This window comes from Lissotriton helveticus, chromosome 8 (assembly GCF_964261635.1).
Source record: "Lissotriton helveticus chromosome 8, aLisHel1.1, whole genome shotgun sequence".
NCBI classification, from domain to species: Eukaryota; Metazoa; Chordata; class Amphibia; order Caudata; family Salamandridae; genus Lissotriton; species Lissotriton helveticus.
The window spans coordinates 378,023,890-378,039,963 of NC_136069.1; the positions used below are offsets into that span (position 1 = coordinate 378,023,890).

The following is a 16,074-nucleotide window of genomic DNA, read 5'->3' on the forward strand; positions in this document are numbered from 1 at the left end:
ATTCTTTTATAATGATTCGCAAAAAGTCAACAACTATAAGTCCTTGAAACCAGCTTGGATAGCGAGAGAAAATGGATGGGATGGGGGACCTATAATGTGCGATACAAACCATGTCTCTAAAGATAGGACTGGCCCATGGCATGTCAACCAACACAATATTCCCCGTCATATTACCCCAGGACAAAATTTGAATTTAATGGGTAGACGAGGGCTTGGTATACCACCAAACAATTGTGGGATTTTAGGTACCGTTGGTTACAATGGAGGATGGCCAGGTATGCAACAGCGTCTATTGTACCCTAATACCCCAGCATGTGTAGGTAATGGTAATTATAATGGAGGATGGCCGGGTACTTACCTGAACCCACCGTTCCCTACCACACCTACACCTAGATGGAATGCACCTACAAATGGCTGGGGTTTTGGGGCTCCATCTTACAACTGGGGAGTTAGTACCTCTAATAGGTTTGACGCTCTAGCTGGTTTATCTGATTGCGATTGACTTGATGGAGGGGTTTTGATAAAGTCATGTGGTGTAAATCATATACATTCTGGTCTGCCCCCTGTAGTTGCACCAAAACAGATTGCACTTGCTGAAAACCCCCAACAGCCAATGCATTCTGTAGACTCAATGGTGCGAACACTACATTTAGATGCCAATGGATCAACAACTCCGCAACTGGTAACAATGGAATCAGGGGCTTCGGATTTAACTAAAATCATCTGTTGGAATATTGCAGGCCTGAAAAAGAATCTTTCAGATCCGGCCTGGCATGATTATCTGGCTAGTGGGGATTTAATTATGTTTCAGGAAACCTGGGGGCTTGAGAACTTCTTTAAGGTTAATTATAGATCCTTTTTCATCCCCGCAGTAAATACAAACGGGGGAAGACCTTCTGGCGGCCTAACAATTTGGGTAAAAATTACAAGAGGCCTGTCTTTTAAGCAAATTGATACAAATAACCCCGACCTGTTATTACTTGAGTTAAAAACCACTATGGGTTGCAGCATTTACGTGATCAATATCTATAGTAGACCACATCGATCATGTACAGAATCATCAGTTGTAACCCACTTGAGTAATATTGTGACAGGGTTTGATCAAAATGCAAGAATAATTATAGGAGGTGACTTCAATAGAGGGTTTGAACCTATCATAGGTTTAGAAGACATCTATAAGGATGAGGACGGTGCCAACAACATTCCTTTAGTTGATACAAATCATAAAGCACCCTGTACAGTGAGTGCTTTACAACTATTGAATTTAACTCTAGAATCAGGCCTACGTGCCTGTAATGGGCGGTTGCCATCAGACTCCCCCAGTAAACCAACATTTACTAGAGGGGTGACGTACAGCCATTTAGATTATTTGTTGGTTTCTTTAAACATATGGCCTATGATCATCGATTTAATGGTGGATGATCGTACAGAGAGTGATCATTATCCCCTGATTCTATCTGTACAGATCCAGATTTTTATAACCCCTGATAAAAGGGTTAGTAACACAGTACCCTTGTCACAGGACCCTCTAGTGGCAAACAACCGTAGATCCCTGAAATGGCCAGTGGTATTAGACAATACAAAAATTATTAGCCAAATCTACAACGTATTTGTGAGGCACATGTCTGCTTTCTTAGGGAATAGTATTGTCATCCAAAGTCCGCTTTTGGTAAAATCCCATGAATATCTAATTAACCAACTTGGCGAGATCTTGAGCAGGGCGGTAAAGAGATCACAAAACGCCCAGAAAGGTAAACAAGCCGGGATTACTTGGTACAACCAGAAATGCCGGAAAGCTAAAACAGATCTAATCAAAGCGGTTAGGGGGGACTCAGCGGATATTGTGAGAACTAAGAGAGCTCAGTATAAAAGAACCCTGCAAATGGCCAAAAAAGAGTGGGATGAAAGGGTTTGGTCAGATTTGTTGGATGCATGCAAGTGCAGAGACCAGACTTCCTTCTGGAGCCTCATTGCTAGAGGTACCAGGGGGGCTACGGAATGCAAAGATAAATTTCTAGAAGAGAAAACATGGGTTGAGCATTTTACTTTGCTTTATTCTTGTGAAGGTCAAAGCGTGACAGAAAGCTGGGATAGTTTACAGCCTCCCTTTGTAGCCCATGACACACCTCTTGTCTTCTCTTTGTCAGAAACAATTTCAGCAATCAAGGCAGTTAAGACAGGGAAAGCCCCAGGCCCTGATAAAATACCAGGTGATCTATGGAAACACGAAAATTATATTTGGGCTCCTTACATCAATTTACTATCCAATGAAATTGTTTGTGGAGCTCCTGTCCCAGAAACCTGGAAGGGGGCGGAGATTGTAACACTGTTCAAAAAGGGGGATAGGTCAAATCCTTCACATTATCGGCCTATCAGACTAATTGACGTGTTGCAAAAAGTTTTTGCCCGACAAGTTCTGGGTCGGCTTACCTCTTGGATTGAAGAACACTTTATTTTTACAAAATATCAGGCAGGTTTTAGATCAAAGATAAGCACTATAGACCAGGTTTTTAGATTTTTATGTTTAGTCTGGAAACACACGATTATAAGAAGTTCCCATATATACGTGGCATTTGTAGATTTGAAGGCAGCTTTTGACATGGTTCCAAGGGAAGCCCTATGGAAGACACTAAGTAAGATGAGTGTCCCTGCAAATATCCTTCAAATTTTAATTAGACTTCACGAGAATAATTATGCACGAGTTAGATGGGGACCTAATGGTGAAGTTAGCGAGAAAATAAAAATAGCAAAAGGGGTAAGGCAGGGGTGTGTAATGGCACCTACCTTATTCTCTTTGTACGTTAATGACATCCCCGAAACTCTTTTGGGCTGCGAGCATGACTCTCCCAAATTGAGCGGGCAAGCCGTTCCGGCACTGTTGTTTGCAGACGACACGATTTTAATTTCTCAGACACCTAGGGGACTCCAAAACCTTTTAAATACTTTTAGTTTGTATTGTCATGACAAGGGATTAGAAATTAATTCCTCTAAAACAAAAGTCATGACAATCAACCCTCATAAAGGTTTCAATAAGGTCTTTAAGATAAATAATGAACTTATTGAAGAGGTCCCCAATTTTAAATACCTGGGCATTATTTTAGACAGTCACGTCACATGGAAGACGTAATTGGAGAACTCAAAACTAAGGCTGACCCAAAATCAGTGTCCGATTTTAAAGAGGCATAAGAATAGCCATTTTAAAGCAGTCTCACCAGCTATTGAACTATTCAAATATAAAGTACAATCATCCTCACTTTATGGTGCGGACCTTTGGGCTTATGCCTCAAAGGATACTTTTCGAGTGAGGGAAAACTCGTTTATTAGGCAACTTCTAGGGATTCCAGGGTCCACACCACTGACACCAGTATTATGGGACCTTAATTTTAGACGTACAGATGACTATGCTTCTCTTCGTCCGCTCCTTTATTGGATCCGTTTATGGTCCGTTGAGTAGCTGACAGATTATAGAGAAGCATTGAAAGAGATATTGGCCATAAGGAATAGCACGCATTTGCCATGGTTAGAGTACGTCAAGAAATGGTTTGAAAAATTAGGGCTAAGTGACTTCTGGTTCGATCCTGATTCCCTCACAAATAGTTCAAAAAAGATTTTGAAGCAAAGGTACTGGGATTATATTAGAGACTCAGTGTTATTAAACCCCAGAACAGGGACTCTAACTTCGACATTTTTCGAAATTAAAATGACTATGTATTTAGAGCCCCTTATGGATGAAATTTACCCCCCACTTGCCAAAAGCCTATATCTAAAGTTCCGGTATGGTATCTTACAATTAAAAGAAAGAACAACCAGCTGGACTTGTAATAAGGGGTTGGCCGGGGCCGCTGGCTCTGATATATGTGAGCTATGCGAGATGAGGTTGAAAGAGGATGAGTCCCATGTTTTATTTATATGCCCAGCTTACCTAAGAGCCAGGAAAAAATGGCTCAAGCCAATCTGTAAAAGGCTAGGCTTCAGACAAATTAAGGTTGGACTTAGAATTTTTAAGGGTGACACTGCACAAACGATTGTGTTCAGCCTAAGTCGTTTTCTCTTATGTGTAGCTTTGATTAGGAGGATGAAAAGCCTAAAAACTTAAAAACCTAATGGAATAGGCTACTTTACCATGTTTTTACGTTATTGGTCAGCTGCTATATGTCGTTGTTTACTGTCCTGATGTGTATTCTCCTTTTTAACAAAACAGTTAAATTATTTTTTATTAAACTCGAATATTTAGTGTTCTGTATACTGGAGGGGCCAACCACGAGCTAGTCAGTCAAATGGATGGCTTGGAAAATGAACTGAATTTTAGGTATTTTATGCAAAGGAAATGTGTTGATATTCTACCCGCTGCTATTGTTTCATTATGTATTATGATGTGTTTATATTGTTACATGATGTATTATGATTGCATGTTTGTATCTTACAAGGTTTTTTAAACCGAATAAAGACTGAAATTGAAATTGAAATAAGAACAAAGAGTGGTGCAAAGGTAACTCCTCAGATTGCAATATGGCAATATCATTTGTAGAAGTATATTTTCAAGGAGGAATACGTGACAGATATAAGCAATGTGTTGGTACATTGCCTTTCTCAAATGCCTGTGCATGAAAGTAACTCGGAAGGGATGCAGGAGGATGATAGGGATGTCATAACCACAGTGTCGCCTCTGTGTGAAGCATTTGAGAGGGGGAATTCCAAAAGGAAGAGGAATGTAAAACAATGGGAGAGGATGTAGCATCGTGCTAGGATTACAGAGAAGATGTGTATGGGTTGGGCAGACAAGAAGAATCTAACTGAGGTAGTCCTAGCTAATTGCGGCTTTAAGGGTTGTGATGGATGGATGGTGTATTGCAACATGGGGAATAGTTTGTAGTTCCCTGTGGGGTAAGAGAGAGAGTGTTATCTCTTGCTCACGAACATCATACTGGGATGAGTGGTACCAAGTGGACGCGCTTCCTATTGGCCATCGTATGGCAGGAATGTGGGAGAGAATGTACACCATTGTGTAGCCTGTGCATGGAGCAATAAGTCACAAAAGTTGTGAAGTCTCTTTGTGAAGTGGTGAAAGGGACAAAATGAGTATGGATCAAACTGTCACTTGATATTTTTGGTGCATATGGCGGAATGGGTGGGACACCGAAATATGCCATAGTGGTTATGGAAATTTTTCTCCAGGCCTAGGGGTCAAATTTGTACCCCAGGGTAACATGGCAGAAATAAGAAAAAAAATTAATGCAGTTTTACAGGAAATGTTTTGCTGTTGAGTTAGTAACTGATAATATCGCTCAGCTGATTTCGCAAGAAAAGAAATTCTTTCCGAAACATTGTGGCATAAAGCACACGTGAATGTTAGTGTAACTCCAGAGAAGTGGAACTGTGGAACGATGGAACCTTGTGGGGAAAGAAAGTTTATAGCTGGTGCTGGGTGATGGAAAGGACTGGAGGATGAACGTGCGGAATATGATGATATGGGAAATTCGGCCATGTCGTAAGAAGAGGGAGGGAAATCTCCTTTTGAAGAGAAACGTGGATGATAGACTGGAATAATATAGAAAGGAAGGAAAAGGTGTTTGAAAAATAAATAAGGAGGTGTAAAAAGGGCTCAATCGAGATTTCAGACTGGTGAGACAGGATAAAACGTGCTAGGAAAACCTTAAAGGGTCATTCGTGGCTTTCTGGGTTGTTGAAAGTTGAGAGAACGAGAAGGCCTAATGTGAGGTTCTCTGGGGCTAATGTGCTGAAGAAAAGCAGTTGGTGAATGTGCCTCATCGTTGCTGGAAATATGGATCCTTTCTCACGGAGGGAGAATCAGGAGACAGGTGTCACATTGAAAAATGGTCGTGGGCCCTACACTGTGGGTGACTATTTGATACTATAGGAAAGTTTACACTTTTACCTTTGCAAATGTGTGCCAGGTCTGATTTGTGTACTTCATTTCATAATGTAAATGGTTTTTATCTAGACTTATTATTTTGTTTTTCAGGTTACTTTGTATTGTAGAAGTGGGTTGAGTGGTGTTCTTAGAATGTGCTGTCACCATTCTGACTAGATGCCACGATCTCGTATACTGCAGCTGCTGGCAGTCCCCTTTCTCTGTGGGTCGTATTTTTCAAATAAATGACCTAATTATATCCTCGCCTTGTGTTCGTGAGTACTTTACTCTGACCTATTTCTTGTGTCACGGATAAGGTCGTGCACCTCAAACAAAGGTGCTGTGCTTGCTTGTTCTTTGCTAAGTGTTGTGTTTTCTTTTAAATGAGCCAAGAATACGGTGGATGATTACAGACCATGCACTCCTACCAGCTCAATTCACACCCCAGCTGTATGACCACGACCCGCCATATTTAAAGTACCATGGCAACCACAGCTCTTCTTGACAAGTGCGGACATCTTTGGAATACTATATGCAAAAGCTCGGTCTACGGTCATTCCTTGGTGAGCCTAGCTACAGGCGATGACGCCAAACTCTTCCTCTGATGTTGGCTATGTGATAAATAGTTGATAAGCCCATGATTTCTGTGCAACCGACCTTGTTATTTGCAGGAAATTGCCTCTTGGGCAGATTCTTTCCGAAATGTGAGAGTGGATTGTGAGTTGGCAGTGCGGTAGGAGGTGCTACTCAGGACACAAAATAGTGGTACATAAGTGCACTGTTTCCCTTTAGTTGACCTTTTATTGCATTTTAAATGTGGTGAACAGATCACTGTAACTGATCATTTTATGGTCTGTGTTGACACATCACTGGAGGGGGCTTTGCCTCCGCCCACATGTTGGGAGACAGGAGTACATGTTTTGATTGGGGTGAAGTTGTGTGATTCCACAAAAAAAAGTGCTTGCCACTCACACAGCTGTGATTACTTTGTATGTTTATCCAGCTGCCTGAGCTTGGACTTCCATGGGCACACACATGACATTGTGATGCTAGTAACCCCTATAATGCCTAGGACGTGATTTTCCAGCACTCCATGTTGCCTCTGGAATGTCCTCTGCATACCCATGGAAAATCCTGCTAGTGAAAATGTCTCTACTTAAAACACTTATTTTAGAAGCCAAGAGAAGAGCTTCTTTTGCATTTTAAAATTATATAATTTTTTTTGTCACCATAATGCGCCACATGCTGACGTCACAGAGAGAAAAGTGAAACCAACTGATGCCATTAGTTGTCAACTAGTTTTACTGTGATAAGTACATGGTGCATGAGCGATTTACATAAATGGCCCTGTACTGAAATACATAGCTTTCCAGTTTCACCCATGGGCTTACTGGCTGTTTCCATCACAAATTGCAAGTAGGTTGACACTACAAAAAATATAAACATGGTCAAACACTTAGAAAAATGCAAAAACTATGGTAAACCTTTTTTGATGCTATTTTTGGTAAAATATATAGATATTCTTTGTTGCACTGCACGATTTCTCATTTCAAAAACTCTTGCTATAAATAGACATTCATAAACCCCATGTACCTTAGGAATCGCCAACATGTGGGAGAAGGATGCAAATTTGGCCTGGATAGGTTTTGAGAAAAAAAGGCTATGAAGACACAAGCACAAAGTTCCCTAAACATCAAAAAAGGGCTCAGCACTGGGTGGGAAAAGCCTCAGCAGTTAAGGGGTTAAAGTGCTTTAGATAACTAGATAATTTATGATGCTTTTCTCTGCAGCAGCACAGATGGGAGGAGGGCAGTCTTTAACATACATATATGTTGAGGTCTGGCTTGACAGTGCAAATGTCATTTGATCTTTCAACCTACACGAATATTATTTTACAATCCTTTGCTTCCGCTCAAATGTATATCTATTACTATCCTATTTACTTGCAATGCTTCACATTACCATACAACATTCTGTTAAGCCAGACCTACTGGCATTGCCAATGCTTGTTTGTCATTGCACTGTCATTGCACTGAAAGTGTGGGGACTCCTGATCTGCAGGATTCAATGTGTGGACTCTCGACCAAAATGGAAGCCCAGAGTGACATATGTGTATTTCTGTGTTGTACCCAAATGCCTTGAAAGAAGTGGAGACTACTGATTACTTATCATAGCAGTGGCATTCGGTCAAGTACATGTCCTAAACCTCTTAGATGGATTGGGTGAGGGACGGTTTCCCAAAACTGAAGTCGAGAGAGTGGAAGTATTTTGAGAACTGCAAGGGGCATAATGTTTTCTTCATATTACTGATGTTGAAAGATCATTCAGAGCTTCCTAAGGAACAATCACTTGCTACTGTGAAATCATCCTTGTAAGTTTTATCATTCTTCCGTGTATCTGAAAATTTCACTGAGAACTAATTAACACATTACTATCCATCTGAATAATAACTGCTACGATAGCCATGCTCTATTGGTTTCTTTTCACAAAAGACATAGCAGACCTGACATACAAACACTGTGCACTATGAACTCCTGAGAAGACACAGAAAGTCACATCACCTGACATTTGATCCAAATGCATTCACAAGAAGTGACACCATAGAACCTTGGACCATGATGGATTCACTTGAAATCAAAAAAATAAATCCTAAAATACTTTTAACATTCATGAATAACCAACAGAACCAGATAATATATGGGATAAAGTCAGCCGTGGCCCGTGGAGGGAGTTACGGTGGGGCAGAGAGGCGGGAGGGGGAGGGGCGGGGTGGAGGGTGCTAAAAACCGGCATATGGATAATTGCAGGTAAGTAAGCAATTTAATTAATAAAACGAATTTCGTAGCTCGCACTGCATCGCATTTTGCGATTCCTTAAATGCAATGTATGTAGCCAAAAAAATTAGCAAAATGCCCTTAAGAAATCGCAAATTACCACCAACTTCTAGTTGGTGGTAAGTTGCGAATTCCTTGAAAAATGCGCATTTTTGCATTTTTCAAAGTGTCATGTGACGCACATACATGCCCTTAGGGCATGTATGTGCGCCACATGTGCACCCATGCATATTTTAGGGGTGCAACAGGGTGTCCTTTGGACAACCCTGCACCCTTGAAATTATTCTCAATTTGCGATTAGCAAATTGCGAATCGCAAATTGAGAATAACTTCCCATTCATTCCTATGGGCCTCCTGGCCCATAGAAATGAATGGGAAAGTATTCCTTAATTGCGATTCGCAATTTGCGAATCGCAATTAAGGAATTTTAAGTAATTGCAAAACAAATGCTATTTGTACATACATACCCATTTGCGATTCTCAAATAGCGATTTCTTAAAAATCGCTATTTGGCAATCGCAAATGGGTATCTTGATACATATGGCCCTTAAATCCTTGTTTCGTAGCTCTTTCATATGAAAAAGAGGGCATGTTTGCAAACACATTTAGATATTTGTTGCAAAAAGATATTAGATGTAGTTTAATAGAAGTTAGTGTTTTAAAAAAAAGACACAGTAGAAACATACCGAAAGATTTTAACTTTTCTATAATTACACAAGGAGTGCAAAAATTAAACACCTTGCTGTCAATATCCTTCTTCTGGTCAGTGGAAAGATAAAAAGACTAGAAGAAAGAAAAACAGCTTTCTTTTTTTGATCTTACACAGCCGATTTAATTATGCTCCCTGACCTGATCTACCTTTACCTTCGGTTGCTAATCGGCGGTTGGGTGCATCACAAGTCACCGATTATGAAGAATATAGAGGTGGTCTTTTAGATAGGGACCTTAGAATCCCATGTATTATAAACAGACAGCAGATACAATGGTTTCAATAGACATTATAAGTTGTCATAGGTGCAACACCTGGTGACCCAAAAGGAATTCTTGCCATCAACTATTGCACTACATACGTCCTAGCCACCAGCTTGGTGTCCATATCTCCTGTTGGTGACAGTCACTCAGGAGATGGTTAATGTGGAAACCTCTGTATCATAAGGTGTGAAGGAGGTCACAACCTGCTGTCACGCAGCGGGGGAACCTGTTATCGACCGGGGCAGCTAGGAGTCGGCAAAAACCATCGAGAGGACTGCCGTCCTCAAGTCACCATAGAGTCTGGAAGGTTAGAGCTCTTGGTGTCAACCAAGCTCACCTACTTATGATGGCTGCGGCCAAAAGCAAGCCCGTATGCGCCCATCCACACCCGAAAGGGTCTATGGGCCAGGAACCCTGCCCAGTTCCCCTCACACCACTCTAGTCTCCTGAAGTACAATGCCGAAGAACTTCTGCGGTTGAGGATGGCACAAGCATCCCAGTGCACTCACTCCCTCAAGCCAGACAGTGCCAGAGGACACACTGAGGACTGTGCCCAGTATAACTTTGTTCTGAAGAAGCATATCGACAGGAATAACACAACACAGGGCACCCAAAGGAAGATTGATCAATGGAGAATGGGGCTAATTAACAACCAAGATGAGGCCGACAGGCACTGGGTGCACTGGATTAACGAAGCGTAAGATCAATGCTTTCCGGAATCCATAGGGCCCTTCGTAACACCAAAAGCGGCCAATGGTTCAAAATTCATTTGGCTTCACCAAAAATGGAATGTGAAAAGGTAACAGAAGGTCCAAGGGTTTCAAGGCTTTGGACAACACTTAAATAAGTACGATTAGTTGGTGGATGGAGACACACTCGAAGCTCTGGACCTCTTGGGCTTCAAGTTAGAAAGACAGGTTTGAGAAATTGTAAGTGTGGTCTCCACATAGAAATAATTCAGTTAGCCAGGATTAATATCCGTTTTTTCCAGCTCGTAGTATGGAGGACAGAGACATTTCTGTTTGCAGAAAAAGTTTCTTTATTTTGATTCACACAGCAAAGACAGCCGACACGTGTTTCGCCCCCTCTTGGCGATTTGCGCCGGGGCTTTCTCAAGGCTCAATAGGATAAGTCTCATAAAAATTTCGATTCAAGGTAAGTACAGTGTCCGATATATAAAAATATAAATCTTCAGTAGTAAAATATTTCTTTATGGGCTGATGCCCTCGTTCCTATAGTCCTCCCGGCATGGTCGTTCCTAGGTCAGGGGAGGTATTGACCTAGGAACGACCATGCCGGGAGGACTATATAATTCTATGTGGAGACCACACTTACAATTTCTCAAACCAAAAATGGAATGTGAGAAGCTGGAAAGGAACTGGAGAAAGTCCTATGCTTCCATCAAAAAAATCAAGTACAAGAGGGCCATCAGACACTATCATAATGAAATCAAGAAAGCTCAGGCCACGTACTTTGAGGGGAGAATCAATACAGCAGCCAACTCCCCCAGAGAACTATTCAAAATTGTTAAATCCCTGACAACAATGGAGCAAGGCCTTCAACAAGCCACAAGGGAGAGATGCAACAAGTTAGCTGGATTTTGTTAAAAATAAAGTAGATAACATCTACAACTCACTGCAAATTAACCCGTATGGCAGACAGGTCTTATGGCAGGACAATTTCCTAGGTTTGGATCTGTTTCAAGGAGCAGAAGCATAGAGTTAGCAGTCTCTCCTGTTCTAGATCACTTTCCTGCCCTGAATGGGGAAAATGCTAGGCTGCTCCTGGGCAAAAATAAATCAGGGTCTCCCTTAGATCCTGTCCCCCCCATATTTTACTTCAAGGAGGGGACTCTGTGCAATCCACCACAGCAGAGCTCCTCACACTATCCCTTAATACTGGTACTGTGCAAAAGAAGTGGAAACATGCAATTGTTAGGCCCGTGCTGGAAAAGCCCCACCTGGATTCAGCAGTACTGGGGAACTTTCGTCCTATTTCGTTGTTATCTTGGGAAAATTAGTGGAAAAACATGTTATTAGCATCCTTTCACAGTTCCTAGAAGAAAATCACATTCTTCACAAGACTTAGATGCGTTACAGGCCGCCACAACACAGTACAGAATCAGCGCTTCTAGTGGTCACTGAGAAGCTCAAAGGGACACTAGATCAAGGGGGTTCAGCCACAATTCTGCTTCTGGATCTAATCGCGGCTTTTGACACTGTGAACCACTGCACCCTGATACAAAGGCTTCGGGAGGTTGGCATACTGGATAAAGCCCTCCAATGGCAGATCTCCTTTCTGATTGATAGATCGTTTAAAATTATGGAATCCACCTGTCTATCAGATACACTGCCTGTCACATGTGGAGTCCCACAGGGATCTTCCCTCAGACAAATGCTGTTTATCATATACATGCGCCCACTTGCAAAAATTGGCCAGGAGTTTGGGCTGTCAATTGCTTTGTATATGGACAGCTCTCAACTGGTGGTAACAGTGTCAGAGGGCCCGAACTCCAAACACCATCAACTGGTACCTTGTATGGAAAAGGTGGACTCCTGGATGGCTAGCTGTACCCTCAAACTAAACAGCAACAAAATGGAATTGATGATCTTGGGAAACAATCAATTGCCCAAAACCATGATCAACTTTCCAGAAAACTGGGGAACACCTCCCGTCCCCAAACCATAAATAAATAATCTAGGTATGTGGCTAGATAACATTCTTTATAGGAAATCCAAGCAAAGAATATAGCAACAACCTGCTTTGGCATACTCAGAATGATCCGTAAGATCATAGAACTTATCCCAGAGCAGTCGCGAGGAATCATGGTCCAGGCCCTGGTGGTCTCACGTCTCGATTATGGCAACTCCCTGTACCTGGGATCACCAAAACACGTTATTAAAAGACTGCAGGTTGTGCAGACTGTGGCGGCTAGGTTATTCTTAAAAATTCCCAGACTGGTATCAGTAAAAATGTCTCTGAATCAACTTCACTGGCTGCCCGTTGAATCCAGGTTACATTTAAATCCATTTGCTTGGCACATAAAGCAATGAATGACAAGGGTACAACCCTTCTCAGGGAACTCATTTCTCCTTATGTATCAAAGAGGCTTATGACTGCCTCGCACGAAGCGGAGGATCAAAAGGTCAAGATGGGGAGGTAGATCCTTCTCATTCGTGGTCCCGAAGCTCAGGAATTTCCAAACTAGGGAACTGAGACTGCCGAAAGATGAACTCAGCTTCAGAAAAAAACTTAAGACGTGGCTATTCCCATGATGATTTTGGTTAGGCACTATCACAAGCACGGCTCCTCTTAGGGCTAGGAAGCCTTTGGGCAGCCAGGTGCTTCATAAATAAGCCAAACATAAATATAAATAACCACGTCCGATGAAGATCTCTAAAAGAAGAGTTTAGAACTGGCTGACAGGGGACTTCCTAGCTGAATTTACAGCTGTTGCTTTAATTCAACAAACTGTAAACCCGAGGCCCAAAATATCAACAGAACATGTACAAAAGTAATACCCTGCCTTCTACCCCTACGCACAATCTCACTGTACTGAGAATGAGACATAATTGTAATCCTGCAAGAGAGATTGCTTTTTATTTCCAGGCACTGTATTTTCAAAGTCACTCCCTAAGTAGCTCAGGGACAACGGGAATGTAAGCAGGGCCGGACTGGCTGTAGCGGGCACCAGGCAATCCCCCGGTGCGCCGCACGGGTGGGGGCCGGTTTTGGGCCCCTGGGGGCCGATTTTGTTACAGGGCCTTTTTTGCAGCATAGCTGCAAAATCGGCCCTGTAACAAAATCGGCCAAAAACAGGCCCTGGCAAAGAGCTCGGCGGCACCCCCAACCCCCGGGGGCAGAGGGGTGGCAGTATTCAAGCACTTTGCCAGGGCCGGTTTTGGTTCCCAGTCGGGCCCTGAATGTAGGCGTATTGAAAAACTACTCCTGTAGTACTCTTTGACATACTCTTACATAGCATGCTCTTAAATGCCTTTGTGAATTGGCCTAAAGATCTAAAATGGAAATAAAATGGAAATATTTGGGTCATATTCTCAGAAGTTTAGTAAACAAAGAAAGGAATGTACACTCTTTGCGCTTTTATTATTAGGATGTGGGGCGTTGTGGGCCGATTCTCAAAGGCATGTAAGAGTACGCAAAACAATACTCCTGCAGTACTACTTCCTATACACACGCAAGAAAGTGACATTTCACTCATTTGAAAGTTACTTACCTCCAATATCGCTCCTGTTAGATATTGTTTTTTCACCTTTTCTTGTATCGTAACATAATTCGAATGTGATGTATTTGAATATGTAAATTAGTGGCAGGTTGTAGCTCTGCAAGTGCTCAGGTTTGGTTACAAATACAGAAATAGGAGCTGTCTGAAGACATGGAATTTACTTCAACTTGTTATTTCTGATCTTCCTAGCAGGTGCCCCAAACATATGGTAGAGATTCAAATGGTACATAATGTACAGTACATAGCTAGTGACATGTTCACACATCTTATGTCTTTCGCATTTTCAGATTTGTATTGTTTCTTTCATCCTGAGCTATTTGAAACAAACATTTCCTCTCAGTTGAGTCTGCAAGGCCGATTCAATAACCTGTTCATTAAAGTCACAAATTCATTAATCGTAGATTTATTTCTATGACTGAAGAGGCTTCTAACTTTTGTACATTTACAAAATCCCCATGAGCAGTCATGACAATCTACGCAGTTTTAGATTTCAATGACTAATTATTCTTCTCTAGACCCCGTGTAAATAACATGCAGCACTAAGGGGCATATATACAAGTCACTTGAAGTGCTTAACTTTTTAAGGCATCGGCGTCACAAGGGGCATGTAAATAATACGGGAAAAAGAGGCACACTGGTGGCACAAGGGGCATCTAAATAAGCCCCTTAGTGGGTGCCCCTATGTCACGTTTTAACACAGCGCCAGGGGCTTGTAAATAAGCCCATAAGGGTCATATTTACAATAAAATGTCAGAGCACTGAGCTGCGCCAAATTTGGCATCACTGTGGCCCAACATTTTGAAAATGCAGGCGCACCCCTGTGTTTCCCCTAGCACTGTGGCCAAAAATCTACCTAGCGCTGGTGCAGGGACCCTGCTGCTAATATGTTGCAAGGATGCCTGCACTGCAGGGTCGATTTTATGAGCAGGAAGAGACACCTTCCTGCACATAAAAACATATTAATGGCTATTTGTACCTTCTAATGTGTGCTGCAGATGCAGTACACATAGAAAGAGCAAAAATCTATGTGAAATTAATAATTTCTCCTTGTATCGCCATTCTAAAGCTGGCATTCCATGGCGTTCGTTTTTGGCGCTGCCTCAGCCTTACAAATCTGGGGCAGTATCAAAAAGCAATGGGTGTTGCGGTGGAACACCCACAGCAACACGGATTGCTCACCCCCTTGCCACAGAGAACTGCGGCGGAAAGGGGCATGTTTTCAAGGTGGCAGCAAGCCCGCCACCTTGTTAAATATGGAAAATGGGGCTGCACCACTGGAGCGTCAAACAAGTGACGCTTCGGTGGCAGTGATGGCTTGTAAATATGACGTAACTTCACAAGAGATGCGCACTGTCATGTTTCACTTTATTCTTTCCTTTGAGTTGTTTGGTGTGCATTCTTCCTCGTTTGATCAATTATTTCAAATCTCCTTTGGAAAAAAGTGTCTGTATGCAGCAAATGGGGTGGAAAATTCTAAGCAAGTTATCTGAATATCTGCAAGTTACAAATCTGTGGGTGTTCCCTGCCCTTCCACTGACGAAACCCCTCCTTTCACAGGCAATATCTATATTCCTGCCTCTACTCTTAAATATTATTTTCTGTACACTCTGCTATTCAGGTGGATTTTCCATCTAAAGGAGTTAATATCTACAGGTGCTGCATGCCATGAGTCAAGAACCAAGACTACTAAATTAAGCTAATAGAAAATACTTTTGCACACACAATTTGAAAATAGATGTGCAAAAAAGAGTTGTGAATGAGGCAATGATTGGCTAAATCTTTGGATTGGATTAGATTGGATTGGATTGGCTATGTGTTCATTTCATATAAGGCACCATTCCCCATTAATTTCATTGACTGTGGTGGGCAGTCTCAGCAAAGATGCAAAGGACAATCATGTCGAAGCAACTTCCTTCTACCTATTTAAAATGGGCTCTGAAGAGGGGGGTGGAGGTGCACGGATGGAGGGGGGTGCGAAAGTTGCCAGATCTGAGCTGAAGATCACATGTGAACATGGAGGCTGTTGTTTGCACCTTCCTTTCACAGAACCTCAGGACAATATTTTGCCGTTCGGTAATTCGTCCTTACCTAGTATGACATTGTTGCTAAAAATGTACATGCAATTGGTATTGAATCACCGAAGATACTTCACT

The 16,074-nt window shown here is 42.0% G+C and overlaps 1 protein-coding gene across 2 annotated transcripts in view; it reads right to left on the reverse strand.

Moving 5' to 3' along the window:
• The window catches only part of DCLK1 (doublecortin like kinase 1), a 1,138,541-nt gene that overhangs the window by 639,360 nt on the left and 483,107 nt on the right, over positions 1-16,074 (reverse strand). The window lies entirely within an intron of this gene.